The following is a 10280-nucleotide window of genomic DNA, read 5'->3' as shown; positions in this document are numbered from 1 at the left end:
TCTCCTTCTGAGACACCAATGATTCTTATATATTGTGCAGTTTGTTTTGTCTATCATTTCCCTGAGTTCCCATCCAATTTTTTCCAACTTTTTTGCCATTTGCTGTTTTGAGTCTTCAAAGTCAATTATCCTGTCCTCTATATCACTTATTCTTTCTTCTGTCTCTTCAAATTTGGTGTTGTGTGCCTCTAGTATGTTTTTGATTTAGTCAACAGTCTTTAATCTCTGTGATTTCCTCTATTTTTCTATTTATTCTTTCAAATTCCTCTTTGTGCTCGTCTACTGTCTTCTTGATCTCCTTTATGTCATTTGCTCTCCCACTTATTTTATTAAGTTGAGCTATATGAACATCTGTAATCAGTTGTTCCAACATCTGTGTCTCCTCTGTGTTTTAATTTTGTCATTAGGTAAAGCTATATCTGTCTGCATTGTGCTATGTTTAATGATCTTCTGTTGTCTTCATGGCATGTAAATATCTTGATTGATTTACTTCGGGAGTTGATTTCTTTCAGTAGTCTAAGGCTTTGTGTTTGTGGGATGGTTGTACAGCAAGGAGCAGGGCAGGGTGTAGGGCACTCAGTGTGGTGATTTGTTTCAGGGCAGGTATGGGTACAGGTTGGGGATGTCATGCTGATGTTTGTGAACATGGGTGCCCAGAGGCCAGGGAGGATATAGCTGTGTGGGTGCACCAGTCTGGGGGGTGGGGGTAACTCTGGTAGGCACTGGTCTAAGGAGTGGGGCCTTTTGTGCACATGCGTAGAGCTGTGGCAGCAAATTGGCTTTATGCCTTCGTGGATTGGCAGCAGCTGTGACCCAGCTGTGCAGGTCAGCACTTTCTCACAGCTGGGAAGTGAGGCTGAGGGTTGAGGGCATGCACAGTTCTAGGACTGCTGTACAGTGAAGTTTCCAGAGCTGAATGATGTGATTGGGGGCCTGTGCACATGTATGAGCTTGGGCATGCCATGGATGTGCTGAGCTCAGGGCGGGAGGTAAGGCTGTGTGACACTATGGGCGAGGGAGAGCGGGGGTAGCCTAGGTATGTAGATTAGTGTCCGCAACCTTTATGCACTGGCAACAGTCTGCAGGGAACAGGAAGGGGGAGATAGTGCTCAGGCGGTGTGCAGGAGAGGTGGGTTGGGCTGCACCTGGAGTGAGGGTGTGGGGCAGGTATGTGCACTGGGGGCTGGTAGCGTGTGGGTGCCTGGAGCACAGGGAATGGGAGAGGGTGATGGGGTTCAGGTGCGTGGGTTGTGGGGTGAGTTGCCAGTCATGGGTCTGTGGTGGCGAGGGTAGTGTGCCCAAGGAACATGGCCTGGCTTACTTCCTAGTCCTGCATTCCCATCCATGCACTCCCGTGGGCTCTGCACCTCCACACCTCCGCGCAAGGCTCCAGCTTTCTCCCTCTCAGTTCCTTGGTCTCTGTAACCAGGGCTGCCACATGCAGTGCAGAAGGATCTCCCTAGGTCAGCCTCACTCACAAATTGCCACCTCAGTCGCTCTCCTGTCCCTTCTCTAACTTTTCCGTGGAGCAGGGCTAATCTCGAGCTACTCTAGTCAGCCATCTTCCTGGAAGTCCTGGCCAATTGATTTTTTTTTAATTTATTTATTTTTTATTTATGATACATAATCCATACAAACACAAACTCTTATCATATGATCATTCTGTTCTTGTTATGTAATCAACTCACACTATCATCACATATTTGTATATTCATCATCATGATCATTTCTTAGAACATCTGCATCAATTCAGAAAAAGCAACAAAAAGAAACAGAAAAAAATTCATACATACCATAGCCCTTACCCCTCCCCTTCACCGTTTCAATCTACTAAATTTATTTTAATCTACTAAATTTATTTTAACATTTGTTCCCCCATTACTTATTTATTTTTAATCCATATGTTTTACTTGTCCATCAATAAGGTAGACAAAAGGAGCATCAGACACAAGGCTCTCACAACCACACAGTCACACTGCAGCAGCCATATCAAGATAAAATTAACTTCAAGAAACGTGGCCAGCCTACTCCCTCTATCATTCTCACATTCAGCTTCATTCAGTGTTCTAACATTATTGCATTACAGCTAGGTAGTATTCTGCTATCCATTTCTGAATTTTTACAATCAGTCCTGTTGCACAATCTGTATCCCTTCAGCTCCAATTACCCAATATCTACCCTATTTCTGTCTCCTGATGGTCTCTGTTACCAACTGAAATTCTCCAAGCTCATTCGCTAATGTCAGTTCATATCAGTGAGACCATACAGTATTTGTGCTTTTATTTCTGGCTAATCTCACTTAGCATAATGTCCTTAAAGTCTTTCCATGTTGTTACATACTTCATGACTTTATTCTGTCTTACAGCTGCATAATATTCCATCATATGTATGTACCACAGCCTGCTTAACCACTTGTCTGTTGATGGATATTTTGGCTGTCCATCTCTTGGCAATCATAAATGATGCTTCTATAAACATTGGTGTGCAAATGTCCGTTTGTGTTCTTGCCCTCATGTCCTCTGAGTAGATACCTAACAATGGTATTGCCAGGTCATATGGCAATTATATATTTAGCTTCCTGAGGAACTCCCATACTGCCTTCCACAGTGGTTTTACCATTTGACATTCCCACCAACAGTGGATAAGTGGGCCTCTTTCTTCACATCCTCTCCAGCACTTGTCATTTTCTGTTTTATTGATAATGGCCATTCTGGTGGGTGTGAGATGATATCTCATTGTGGTTGTTTTTTGTTTTTTTTTATTAATTAAAGAAAAAAAAGAAATTAACACAACATTTAGAAATCATTCCATTCTACATATGCAATCAGTAATTCTCTCATTGTGGTTTTGATTTGCATTTCCCTAATAGCCAGCGAAGTTGAGCATTTTTTCATGTGCCTTCTGGTCATTTGTATTTCCGCTTCTGAGAAATGTCTGTTCATGTGTTTTGCCCATTTTGTAATTGGATTGTCTGTCTTTTTGTTGTTGAGTTGAACAATCTCTTTATATATTCTGGATACTAGACCTTTATCTGATATATCGTTTCCAAATATTGTCTCCCATTTTGTAGGCTGTCTTTTTATTTTCTTGATAAAGATCTTTGATGTATGAAAGTATTTAATTTTGAGGAGTTCCCATTTATTTCTTTCTTTCTTCAATACTTGTGCTCTGGGTATAAAGTCTAGGAAACTGCCTCCTATTGTAAGATTGATAAGATATTATGCTGCATTTTCTTCTAAAAGTTCTTTGGTCTTAGATCTAATGTTTAGGTCTTTGATACATTTTGAGTTAATTTTTGTATAGGGTGTGAGATATGGATGCTCTTTCATTCTTTTCCATGTGGATATCCAGTTCTCTAGTCACAATTTATTGAAGAGACTATTCTGTCCCAGGTGAGTTGGCTTGACTGCCTTATCAAAGATCAATTGTCCATAGATGAGAGGGTCTATATCTGAACACTCTATTCAATTCCACTGGTCATTATATCTATCTTTATGCCAGTACCATGCTATTTTGACCACTGTAGCTTTGTAATACACCTTAAAGTCAGGTAGCATGAGACCTCCTACTTCATTTTTCTTTCTCAAGATACTTTTAGCTATTTGGGGCACCCTGCCCCTCCAGATAAATTTGGTTATTGGTTTTTATATTTCTGAAAAGTAAGTTTTTGGGATTTTAATTGGTATTGCATTGAATCTGTAAATCAATTTAGGTAGAATTGACATCTTAACTATATGTAGTCTTCCAATCCATGGACATGATATGCCCTTCCATTTATTTAGGTCTTCTGTGATTTCTTTTGACAATTTCTTGTAGTTTTCTTTGTATAGGTCTTTTGTCTCTTTAGTTAAATTTATTCCTCAATATTTTATTCTTTTGATTGCAATTGTAAACGAAATTTTTTTTCTTGATATCTCCCTCAGATTGTTCATTACTAGTGGTAGAAATTTTTTGAGCGTTGATCTTGTACAGATTTTTGAGTGTTGATCTTGTAACCTGGCACTTTGCTGTACTCATTTATTAGTTCTAGTAGTTTTGCTGTGATTTTTGACATGGTTCCCAAGTTCACTCAATGGGGAATGCGTAGTCTATTCAACCAATAGTGCTGGGAAAACTGGATATCCATATGCAAAAGAGTGAAGATGGACCCTCCATCACATCATATACAAAATTTAACTCAAAATAGATCAAGGACCTAAATGTTAGAACTAAAACTATAAAACTACTAGAAGAAAACATAGGAGAACACATCAGGTAATGGATTCTTAGACTTTACATAAAAAACACAAGCAAAAAAAGAAAAATCTCAATAAATAATACTTCATCAAAATTAAAAATTTTTTGTACATCAAAGGATATTATCAAGAAAGTGAAAATATAACCTATAATATGGGAGAAAATACAGTGCAACCATATATTTAATAAGAATTTAATATAATATAATAATATAATATTTAATATAAATATTTTAAATAAAATATAAAGAATTCCTACAATTCATTAACAAGAAGATAAACGACCCAATTTAAAAATGGGCCAATGATTTAAATAGACATTTCTCCAAAGAAAATATACAAATGGAAAATAAGCACAAGAAAAGATGCGCAACATCATTAGCCATTAGGGAAATGCAAATCAAAATCATGATGAGATACCACTTCACACCCTCTGGAATGGCTATTAATAAAAAAACAAAATAACAAGTATTGGTGAGGGTATGGAGAAAGAGGAACTTTTGCACATTGTTGGTGGGAGTGTAAAATATTATAGCCATGGTGGAAAACAGTTTCGCTGTTCCTCAGAAAGTTAAGTATATAATTACCTATAACATGGCAATTCCACTTCTGGAAATATACCTGTGCTGGTTTGAAGCTAATATATACCCCAGAAAAGCTATGTCCTTTAATCCTTACTCAATATTGCTGGGTGGAATTTTTTTTAGTGTTTCCATGGAGATGACCCACCCAATTGTGTGTAGGTTTTAATTAGATGTCTCCATGGAGATGCGTCTCCACCCATTCAAGGTGGTGTTGCTTATGGAATCCTTTAAGAGGGAACCATTTGGAAAAAGTTTGAGAGCCACAAAAGCCACCAAAACCAACAGAGCCAGCAGAATGGACAGAACCCCTGAGAAGCCAATGAAGAGGAAGCTAGCAGTTCCTGCCATGTGCCTTTCCATCTGAGAGAGTCACCCTGAATGCCATCGGCCTTCTTGAACCAAGGTATCTTTCCCTAAATGCCTTAAATTGGATAGTTTTATAGCCTTGCTTTAATTTGGACATTTTCACAGCTTTAGAACTGTAAACTTGCAACTTAATAAATTCCCCTTTTTAAAAGCCATTCCGTTTCTGGTATATTGCATTCCAGCAACTTGCAAACTAGAACAATACCCAAAAGAATTGAATGCAGGGTATTATTCACAATAACCAAATGTGGAAGCAACCCAAGTATCCATCAACAGATGAATGGATAAACAAAATATGATCTATACACACACAATGGAATATTATCCAGTTATTAAAAGGAACAAAGTTCTGATGCATGTGACAAAATGGATGAATTTTGAAGAATTCAAGTTGAGGGAAATAAGTCAGACATGAAAGGACAAAATTGTATGACCTCAATTATATGAAATAAGTAGAATATGCAAATTCATAGTGACAGAAATTAGAATACAGGTTACTAGGGGAAGGGGTGAGAGTGAGGAATGGGCAATAAATACTTAATTCGTACAGAGTTTCTGTTTGAGGCAATGGAAAAGTTTTGGTAATGGACGGTGGTCAAGGTAGCACTGCATTATGAATGTAATTGATGTTACTGAATTGTATACTTGAAAGTGTGGTAAAATGGGAAATTTTAGATTGTATATATGTTACCACAATAAAACATTTTCAACTCACCCCGCCCCCCAATAATATGAAAATAACTCAAAAGAGTTCGGAAGCTGTCTTGTCTCTTTAATCTACTGACTTCTAGGCTCCAACCCTCTGCCTAACCAGGGCTGGCTGGCAGACTGCTAATATTTCTGAATGACATAACACAGGAGCCTGAGCCTCCCACATCTTTCCTTACTTAGGGAATTTTGTTTTGTGTTTAAGATTGACTCAAACTGCTTCCTTTCCTAATGCATAAGTTCCATTTAAAAATCAGTGTAAACATAATAAACTGAAAAGTCAAAGTAAGTAATTATTGAGAACAATCCAACTGCCATTAAAACTAAAAGCAAAGTATGCTGCAGATGATCCATCATGAACTGATAGTATTGGAATCTATTTGTACCCCTTGCAGATTATTATGCATGAGTATATTGTTCTCCTTGTGAACTTTCACAGACTGGCTTCATCATTCTACCTGCCCTACTTTCTCATCTATTTCCTTTATGGCAGGTCAAAGTGGTGTCATGGAGCTGGACTGAACAGATTTCAAATCTTAGTTGTGAGTGCCACTTATAACCTATGGGAATTTGTTCACTTATCCTTCCTTTTGCCATTTTAAATGGGATTCATCATTCCTCCTGTGGATCATGAATTCTGTAGGTAAAGAACATATTCTAATACATTTCCTTTTATCAATTTTGCATCAATGCACAGAACCATAAATATTCTCCTTATTTCCTTTGGCACTAAAATTTTATCGTTATAATATCAAGTAGTACTTCTTTTTTTTTTAATTTGGGAAGTAGAGAAAAGCATTTTAACTAAGTAACAGTAGTCATTTAAATTGGGTATAGTTATTTCCTCCATTTTGAGTGTGATTCATCCTTCTTGCTCAGTTGTGGGTGGGTTTGAACGCCTTTCTTGAGTAGCTTCTTTATATAGATTATCTTAGTAACACTGCTCATTGTAAACCTAAAGGAGATACATTTACCTCTAGGAAGTTATTTAGATATACAAAATGCTTTGATTATATGGACCAAATCGATGCTGAGTTGAGTGAATTTACTGTAGTACATCTCTCAGCCTCGAATATTTAATCCTATGTCACCTCCTTTATGATGCTTTCCTTGATAACTCAACCAGAAGCTCTCTCTTTTTCCTCTGGAGTCTGGTTCCATTTTGTTTATACATCTTCAATATTATGACCATATTAAGGTTTGTTTTAATGTTACTTTCATAAGTTTCCTCCTAGATTATAAACTCTTTGGATTCATAATTCACAATTCATAAGTGTAAGCAAAGATCCAGTGGAGAAATCATCTAAAATTTTGGATGACTCCTCACCATCTCTCTGGAGCCTTCTCTAAAAGTAGTCTCAAGTCCTATAATTTTTCTATAATATTTATTTAATAATAATATTTAACCCAACAAAGCAATTTAGTCCTTAATTATGTATTTTTGTGTTAGACTAATTATTTTTGTGTTTGCTTCTTAGGCACAAATAGGTTATAAACTTCTTGAGCACAGAGACTGAATGAAATAAATTAGATAATACATATGAATACTCTACAAGAGTGCAATACAAATGTAAAAAACATTTTTTTTCCTTTTTCTTAGTGACTACCACGTTATTTGACACACTGAGTTATCTGAATAACTCAACTTATACTAGTTACAGGACTAAACAGAAGTAAACATAGAGGAGAAGCTTTTGCTCAAGAGTCTAGGCATTTCTGATCAACTTTTGTCTCTTTATTTCTCAATAATATGGGAAGAGAATACTAATAAGCATAAAGGAAATTGCCACTACATCAGTATATTCATTGACTTGTGAATGAATGAAGATGAGAAAGAAAACTGATCCTAATAATACATATAGCAGTGTGCAGGTCCTGTTTCATGAATGGCATGTGAGGCTGGTGCTGCAGCTGTGTGCTGCAGAAACCCTTCATGCCACTGCCAAATCCTGACACCGCCCAGTCAATCTCTGAGCTAACAGGACCCATGTCTGGATTGCTGCACAGACATTGTCACCATAGCTGAAAAAACAATGAAGTATTTGAGCAACTGGTGTGATCTAATTCCATTGTCTCCTAATGTTATCTAGACTTCTTTAGCAATTTGTTCAGCAGATATTATTTGCTGCTGATTGAGACCTCCAAGTTTCTATGACAACTTTGCAACCCAGAACACTACTATGGAATGATACAAAACTAGAGAGCCAAGGTTCTGGATGAGTCAACCCTGAGTCATTCCTTCAGTTGATGAAAGATATTTATTGAGAACATACTATTTGTCACACTAATTTAGGTGTGGGAATGTATCTGATGTGAATTGAATTTTGTACCCCAATTTAGACATGTTTTTGGTCTTGGTCTGCATTTTGGTGGGTGTAGGTACACTATAAATAGTAACCTGTTAAGTTAAGTTGTGACCCAATGTAATCAGATTGGGCTTTAACCTAGATTATTGGAATTCTTTATAAGCAGAGTGAAAGAGAGAAAACCACAAGAAGCAAGATGCTGGAAGTCAAGTCACCTAGAAGAGAAAGAAGACACACCAGGATGTGCATTGCCATGTGATAGAAAAGCCAAGGACCCTAGGATCACTGGCAGCCAGCCTCAAAATGCCATAGTCTTCTGAGAGAAAGCTATGCCTTGCTGACACCTCAATTTTGGACTTCTACTAGCCTCAAAACTGTAAGCCAATAAATTCCTGTTGTTTAAGCCAATTCATTGTATGGCATTTGTTTTAGCAGCCAGAAAACTAAAACAATACCAGTGCACAAAGATGAACTAAATTCCTTCTCTCAAGAAGCTAATACACTGGTGGAAGAGGGAGATAACAAGCTAGTCAACAGATGTACATGTAATATAAATTCAGATAGTGAAAATTCTACAAAAAAAATAAAATAGATCAAGGATATTGAGAAGGATATGGGACAGGGGACCTAGTTTAGAATAAAGTGTAAGGGAAGGTCTCTCTGAGAACCTTTAAGTGACATTGAATAGAGATCTGAGACATGAGTCTCAAAAAGGCAAGAAGCTTCCAGGCCAAGGAGGTAGCATGTGCAATAGCCCTGTTCTAGTTTGTATTCAGATTATGTTTTTAAGATAGCGCTGGCATTGAATGAGGGATGTGAGAGAAAGAGAAGATAGTCACTAAAATTCAGCTGTGTAACAATATGTACATCCAGGATATGCCTACACCAATACTAAAGTGTTGAGATGCAGTTGAATTCTGTGAAATCACTATTTAACCTTAAAGCAACCAGTTAGTGACTGAATTCAACTGTCAGTTGCCAAATAAATGCTTGAATTGGCTCTGTTATTTCTTTCAATGATTTTTGCATGTATGAGCATGTGTCTATCTTTTGCCTATCTATAAATACACCCTATAAGGCCAAATAGTAGAAATCTATATCTGAAGAACACTGGGTTGGAAGTCCAAGCTACCAGTTTTTAGAGCCCAGCATTGTAAGTAATTTGGATGAAAATGAAAAGAATGCAACTATCTAGAGATTCTCAAGCATCTAGCTAAGTAGCTCTACTTTTCCATTTTTATCCAGAGATTTCTGTCATATAAACATAGCAATTGTATGAGGATAATGTCATCTCAGAATAGCAAAGGGAAATCACCCTCTTAATGACTGCCTTACTTAGACCAGGACACACCACAGTAAATCATCCAGAATATAAAATTATAAGTAAAATACAATCAGGTGAGAACATCCAGTATAATGTAACACTCAGTAAATTTGAAAAAAAATTCCTAACAGCAACATAAATAGGAGCAGATGCTAAAACTGAAAATGGTGAGATTACAGCACCCTGTAAAGTGCAAGAAACAAAGTAGTCAGTCCTCAGGTCCGCAGTGGCTTGTATGAAAACAAAACTAACATACCAAAAACTTAGATCGACCTGGTTTTCCAATGCAATTCCTTTCATATAACTCAGGTAAATCAGCATTTAACATTTATGATATAAAAGAACCTTTGCAAATGAATCCACAAAACATACCTGTGTGGGAGGGAATGTCTATATTTTTTATGGACGAAGGATAAAGAAGCTGAGGTTAAACCCAAGTTAATGTCCTGCCTGAGGCAATGGAGTGAGTTCGAGACAGAGCCTGGAGGAGAACATAGAGGACAAGCCAAACCATCCTGTGTGGGTGAGAGGCAAGACGTGAATTCAGTCCAGTATTACTAATTAACTAATGCATGTAATCAGTCAGCTACCTTGCTCCCTTTGGCAAATTTGGAATAAGTTTTTTCTTTTTCCTAATTCAACAACAGAAGCAAAAAATATTTTGACACCAATAAAAATAGACATAATCAAAGCAACACTGACAAAAAGAAAAACAGATAGGGTGAAAAATGAAAGACAACTAAATTTTGGAGTATCT

At 37.2% G+C, this 10280-nt stretch overlaps 1 long non-coding RNA gene across 1 annotated transcript; it reads left to right on the top strand.

Annotated features, from left to right (window-relative positions):
* The first annotated feature begins 5034 nt into the window (after positions 1–5034).
* On the top strand, positions 5035–8737 carry LOC143686296 (uncharacterized). Its single transcript, XR_013177005.1, has 3 exons — positions 5035–5222; positions 6387–6536; positions 8366–8737. It is a non-coding gene; the product is annotated as an uncharacterized LOC143686296 (long non-coding RNA).
* Positions 8738–10280: the final 1543 nt, after the last annotated feature.

The sequence above is a fragment of the Tamandua tetradactyla genome, chromosome 6, assembly GCF_023851605.1.
Source record: "Tamandua tetradactyla isolate mTamTet1 chromosome 6, mTamTet1.pri, whole genome shotgun sequence".
In the NCBI taxonomy this organism is placed as follows: Eukaryota; Metazoa; Chordata; class Mammalia; order Pilosa; family Myrmecophagidae; genus Tamandua; species Tamandua tetradactyla.
Note: the sequence above shows the minus strand (reverse complement) of the source record. Positions and strands in the feature narration are given on the sequence as shown.